This window comes from Ochotona curzoniae, unplaced genomic scaffold (assembly GCF_017591425.1).
Source record: "Ochotona curzoniae isolate NIBS_2020 unplaced genomic scaffold, NIBS_Ocur_1.0 contig_46, whole genome shotgun sequence".
Taxonomy (NCBI): Eukaryota; Metazoa; Chordata; class Mammalia; order Lagomorpha; family Ochotonidae; genus Ochotona; species Ochotona curzoniae.
The window spans coordinates 7,535,391-7,541,021 of NW_024466340.1; the positions used below are offsets into that span (position 1 = coordinate 7,535,391).

General features: G+C 53.2%; 1 pseudogene; it reads right to left on the reverse strand.

Moving 5' to 3' along the window:
* Positions 1-3,695: 3,695 nt before the first annotated feature.
* On the reverse strand, positions 3,696-4,159 carry LOC121160824 (annotated as a pseudogene).
* Positions 4,160-5,631: the final 1,472 nt, after the last annotated feature.

Below are 5,631 nucleotides of genomic sequence, written 5' to 3' on the forward strand. Positions count from 1 at the left end.
AAGCCGTCTGGCTGCCCATCATTCATTCAGGTAGCTCATTACAAATCCTAGTCCCCTAACTGCCAGTGCTTCCGACCAGCAGGCACTTGTAGGGTTTCACTGTCAACTTTCTGTCATTACTGATTTATGAAACTCACCATCTTGAAAAGTATGAAATATTGCAGGCCTGCAAAGAGGTGGAGAGAATGTTGAATGAGTGTCACCCACCCACCACTCAACCAGCTATAGGACAAGCCATGCTGCACACAGCACCCAGATTCCATTGCCTCTCCCGTCCCCAGCAGCCCTTAGTCTTTTCCCCATGAAGTGTGCCAGCCATATATGTAATTGTAAGCTGTGTAAAGCATTGTGCATGTTTAAAAACTTTATACATGCGGCATCTTGCTGAACATCTTTCTGCAACGTGTTTGTCCTGAGACGTTGCTGGGGTGCATCTGTGCGCACTCTTCCAGGGTTGGTTTTCCTGGCGCGGTGGTTTTCGGGACTGTGAATATTTTAGTGGAGGCATGCCTTCCCACTGATGGGCATTTTGGCTGTTTGTTGCAATGAACAAGGCCAGGTGAGAGCTCCACACATCTCCCTGTGCATGTGAGGAAGGGCTTCTCCAGAGCGAGTTCTGAGGACCGCATTCTGCGGTTTAGGCTGTGTATGGTGGATAGAATAGATGGCCTCCAGTCTGCCCCATGCCCCACCCCTGCATGCATCCTCTGTGGCCTCCAGTCTGCCCTGTTCCCCAACACACATGCTCCATGATTCCAACTTGTTCCCCATTGCCCAGTGTGCATGCTCCATGACTCCAGCCTGTTCCCCATTGCCCAGTGTGCATGCTCCAGGCAGCTTGGGTTAAGAGTCTTGGCAGGGCTGGAGTGAGATGAGTCGTGCTGTTTGCTACTCATCTCTTCCTCTGCCCACTCCCCTGTGTCTGGCACTAAGTGGTCTCTTATGAGGTGATGAGGCCATGAGGCAGGAGGCTTAGGGATGGGTCGAGTGTTCTGACAGAAGAGCCCATGGCCAGCTTAGGTGAGGACGCAGGGAGAAGGCAGCTGTGGAAGATGTGCAAGGCATCCTTGCTAGAACCTGGCTGTGTGGGGTCTGGATTGTAGACTCCGCACCGGGAGCCTCAGGCTGAAAGACTGTTTCATCTGTGCGGCTTTGTGCCTGCCAAGGTGGGTGCCATATTCTCGCCCCAGCCCTGGGACTGAGCCAGCACCCAGAGGCCAAGAAACAAGAGGGGCTCAGACTGTTATAGGGAGTGGACTTGGTGGACTCTGGGCTTCTCGGCTGTCCCTTGGTGAAGTGGTTTGTGATAGCCCAGCTTCTGCCAGCCTTCTCTCTGACCAATGAGAGACAAGCGGTCTCTTTCCCAGCTGTTTAGATGGTGGTGGTGAGATGGAAGCTCCCTGGGTTTCTCTGCACAGGCACCTTTTCAGAACTCATTGTTGTGGGCCCAAGTTGAGACTGCTGGTCGGGACAGGGCTGGGTCAAAGTCTCAGGGATGCGGCCTCAGAGCAGTTCCTCAGCAGAAAATTGACATGCTGTTAGTGAGTAAGTGGGGGGTTGGATGCTGAATATGCAGAGGCCAAGGGTGTCAAGCCAGGAGTTCTGCCAGGAGGTTTTGGGGTGAGCCTATTAAGGACTGTGAACCCTTAGCTGAGCCTTAAGCACATGATGTGGGTTCAGGAAGGCTGGAGATGAGGTGGTGGCGTCTCCATCATGATTGGACCCCATCTGCCCAGCTCCCAGCTCACCCGTGGTTGTGCGTGCTGGGCCGAGTGACCTGCTTCGCTGTGTCACTTGACTGCTTTAGTGTGTACTGAGAGGTGTTGAGCAGCTTTCAGGCTGGTCAGAGGTTTGGCTCTCACTAGGTGCAGGCTCTGCACCCCCTGCCTTCATTGGGGCTGACTTGTGGATGCACTAATCCTTAGCTTGATGCCATAGGACACTGAGGTCCCTGCTCCTTGGTTCTCTTGGAACATTACTTCCTGAAACTTGTCCCTTCTGGGTGGCCTTGCTGGGAGGAAGTCCAGATGGCACAGCTGAGCCCCTCTTGTCCAAACCTAAGGGTTGAACCTGTGATTGAGGAAGCTTCCTGGCAAATGAGGGCCCGCGGCTTGGAGTGCGATGTGCCACAGAGTTTTTCCCAGCTGGCATGGACGGCCTATCCACATGCTTTAAAGATTGTGTGAACACGATGGGAATGGTTGTTTTGTTCCAGGAACTTCCAGCAACTGGGCAGGGTGCATACCTTGCTGGCCACAGTGGTCATATGAAGAAAGACAGGAGTGGTCCAGACTTCAGTGATACCTGGGTATTGTTTGGCATAGTAACTTCATTACTGAAACCTACTTCAGGCAAATAAGCTCAGGTGGGAAAAGTGGATCAGACTTGATACAGTTTGTTGTTTATAATGGTGAGAAATGAGAAACAGCTGGCTTTTCCAATGATGGGGTATGATTCCTTTGATAGAATAATGATGGATGCCATCAAGTCTCTGGTTCGTGTCCAGCACTGGGCCATGACTACCTCCCTACCACTTGTTCATCGTCCCAAGGACAGTTGAGGCTGTTCGGAGCTCAGTTCCTCCACCCTGTGGGGTAGAGGCTGAGGCTGACAGAGCTGGCACCGGAAGAAGGTAGTAGGCAGTTGATTCCATGACCCCTCAGATATGTAAGATGTGGCTTCAGGCAGGAGAGTGATTTAGGGAGCATGAGCCATCCAATGGCATCTCAGGTAGTCTTTTATGTGCTGTATACAAAGAATGTGTAAGAATAGGAGAAATTGTTCATGCTAAGCTAAGTGGGAGGAAAAATGCAGAATGAAGGGGTGTGCACAATGAGGCATCAACGGAGACGCAGCGGGGTGTGCGGAGGGGCCAGCGGGGGTCAGATCGCGCTCACGAGCCTCCCCAAGCTTTTCTGTGTTTACAATTTCTCCACCGTGAGCAAATGCCACTGAAGAAAAGTACAAACAAAGTGAGCACGAGTTAACAATAGTCAGGCTTGATTAAGCGTGGAAACAATTGGAGAGAGCTAAAGCTGCTTGTTAGCTCAAAAGAAAAGAAGAACCCATTAGGAGGACAATTGTCTTGTGCCTCGATTCTGGAGAGAAGTGGCTGGAAGGGTCCTCTGGGGGACAGCCCAGGGCCCAGGGTCCAGGGTTGTGGAGCCACTGAGGCTGCTCCCACAATGAGGATGCTGCGGGAGATCTGTCAGCAGCGCCCAGGGCGACTGGTGTGGGACCCACCCTTCTGGGGAGGAGCTGGAAGGGATGAGGGATGTGCAACCCAGGCTGCATGGAGGACAGGCTCTGGGAAGGACTGGGTCGTCCGTCTCCTGCACGAGGCCTTGCTCCAACTTGGTGTCTCTGGCTGTGCTGTGCGGGGAGATGTCTAATGTCCCCCTTGAGGTGACATTTAACAGATGACACTGTGGGCTGCCAGCGCAGGAGGCAGGGCTGGGGAAGGCTCCATCGTGGGCTGGGCTGGTCTCTGGACAACAGGAGCTTTGGTTTTGTCTAATGTGAACAACTGCTACCCAAGCGGGAGGCATCTCGCACTGTGGCTGGACAGCTGCCACTGCTGACGGTCGCGCTGAGCCCCAGCACCACCTGGAGCTTTCAGAGCTGGCGGCAACGTCACCCAGGGCAGAGCCGCCCACTAGAAGTAATGGGAGCGTCATGTGACAGAAGAAGTTTACTTTTTTGGAATATGAAAAAGTTATTAATATATTTCTGACAGCAATATTTATGATCTTGGTCTCTCATTCTTGCCTTTGTATAAGGCCAAGAGCGACACGTTTGCTCCTTTGACCACCTTAAAGTGGACTCCAGGAATGTCAGCAATGGCATGGCCTTCCCGGCCAAATCCAGCCAACAGCACTTCGTCATTGAGGCAGCCAAACGGTGGGCGCGAAGGCCGCGGTCTTCTTGCCGTTCGTGATCAGCTGCCCCCGGACGCACTTCCTGATGGCCGAGTTGGGCTGTGTAGCTTTGACCCCTACTTTGTCTAGCATGATCCCCTTGGTGTGGGAGGCGCCGCGAAGGGGTTGGCCTTGAGGGCTGCGCCCAGGTGTGCCTCCTTGTACTGCTTGTCATGCCACTTCTGGTCCCGCCAGTGGCTGCGGAGCTTCCTGGCCATGTGGAGGCCATGGCACTTACCCATCTTGCCGACGTGTGGGCCTGGGTGAAAGAGAGAGCCGCAGCGCCAGGCTCCCAGAAGGCACTGCGTGCAAGCTCCCACACGCGAAGCTTTCCGGTAGCCGCATGGGCAACGGAAGAAGCAGGTGATGTTTGTTTGAACAATGTGCTTTGTTTAACCCAGGATACAAATGTCATCTTCTGGCATGCAACCAATATGAATACAGTATCTGTAAGGCATTTATTTTTGCATTCCTGTTTCCTGCTGTGCCCTTGACGTGTGGCAAAGATTTCACACGTAGAGCATGTCTGGCTGGTGATGCTTTGTTGCCACAGGAAATGCTTGATGTTTACGTAGAAAAAGTAGATCTGCGTATCCAAGCTGTCGTGTGACTGACCGGAGTGTCGGGGTGCGGTTGACAGCTTGAGTGATGGCATGATGTGCAGCGCACCGCCCCTCCGTGCATCGCCCCGTCTCAGGCGTTGATGCCATGGATGGCGGTGGTGGGGACCGAGGTGGACGGGGAGTGTGGAGATGCTTCCTGTGGGCTCCCCAGCCAGCGTGTGTGGGTTCGAGTCTCTACCGCTTCTCCGCTGTGTGGGCCTGTCTCTTCCTCTGTGAAATGTGGACATTAGCAATCCTAGTAGTACGTAGAGTTGAGGTAGGGGTAATCCCAGTAGCAGGTGGGGTGGTTGTGAGGCTGTAGGGAAAGCCCTAGACATGGTGCCAGGGGAATTCTGGGGTTTACCTGAGACTGGAGTGGGATTTTGATGGCTTTTCCATGCCAATGCCCAATGGCATGTGTGTCCCCAGGTTGTAGGGGGCCAGCCTGTCTGGGTCAAAGTTAATGAGCTAAAAAGTCCTAATGTCCAGGAAGCCTTGAGTGAAATTCTGTGGTGTTGTGGACGGTTAATTCTTCATTAGATTTTCCTAAGACCTATATAAAAAGCATTTTATCTTTTTTAAGGTTTGCATTAACATGTCATTGCATTTTATAGATACATTGTTCTCAGTTTGGCCAGTCTGGTCCAGGTAGTGGAAATAGATGCTGCCTGGCTTGGGGTATGCAGCCTCCTTGTGGTTTGGTGGTGGTGTTTAACAGAGAAGGACAGAAGTGTGAATTCCTGGGCTTTGCCAGCTGTGCCCTGCAGTCCCCCACCCAGACACTTGGGGGGCCAGGCAGGGAGGGCAAGTTCAGCTGCTACTGCTCCTGGTAGCCAGTCCAATAGCCAAGACGCTGCCCTCACCAGGGCAGGCCACAGCGGGTGTGGGTGCCCTGCTTTTCCAGCTGAGAATGAAGAGATGTGGTAAGGCCTGAAGGCTTTGGTCTTAGCAGACGAAGTCTGTCAGGGCTGTGTCCCCCGGAGGTCCCCACAGCCCTACAGCTGCTCCATGGCTCCGGCTATCTCTTGGGCATCGTGTCCTGGTCTGGTCCCAAGCTGGGTTTCTCGTCTTGGCATCTCTTTCTCTCACAGTTATTCTCTGATTCTGTTGAT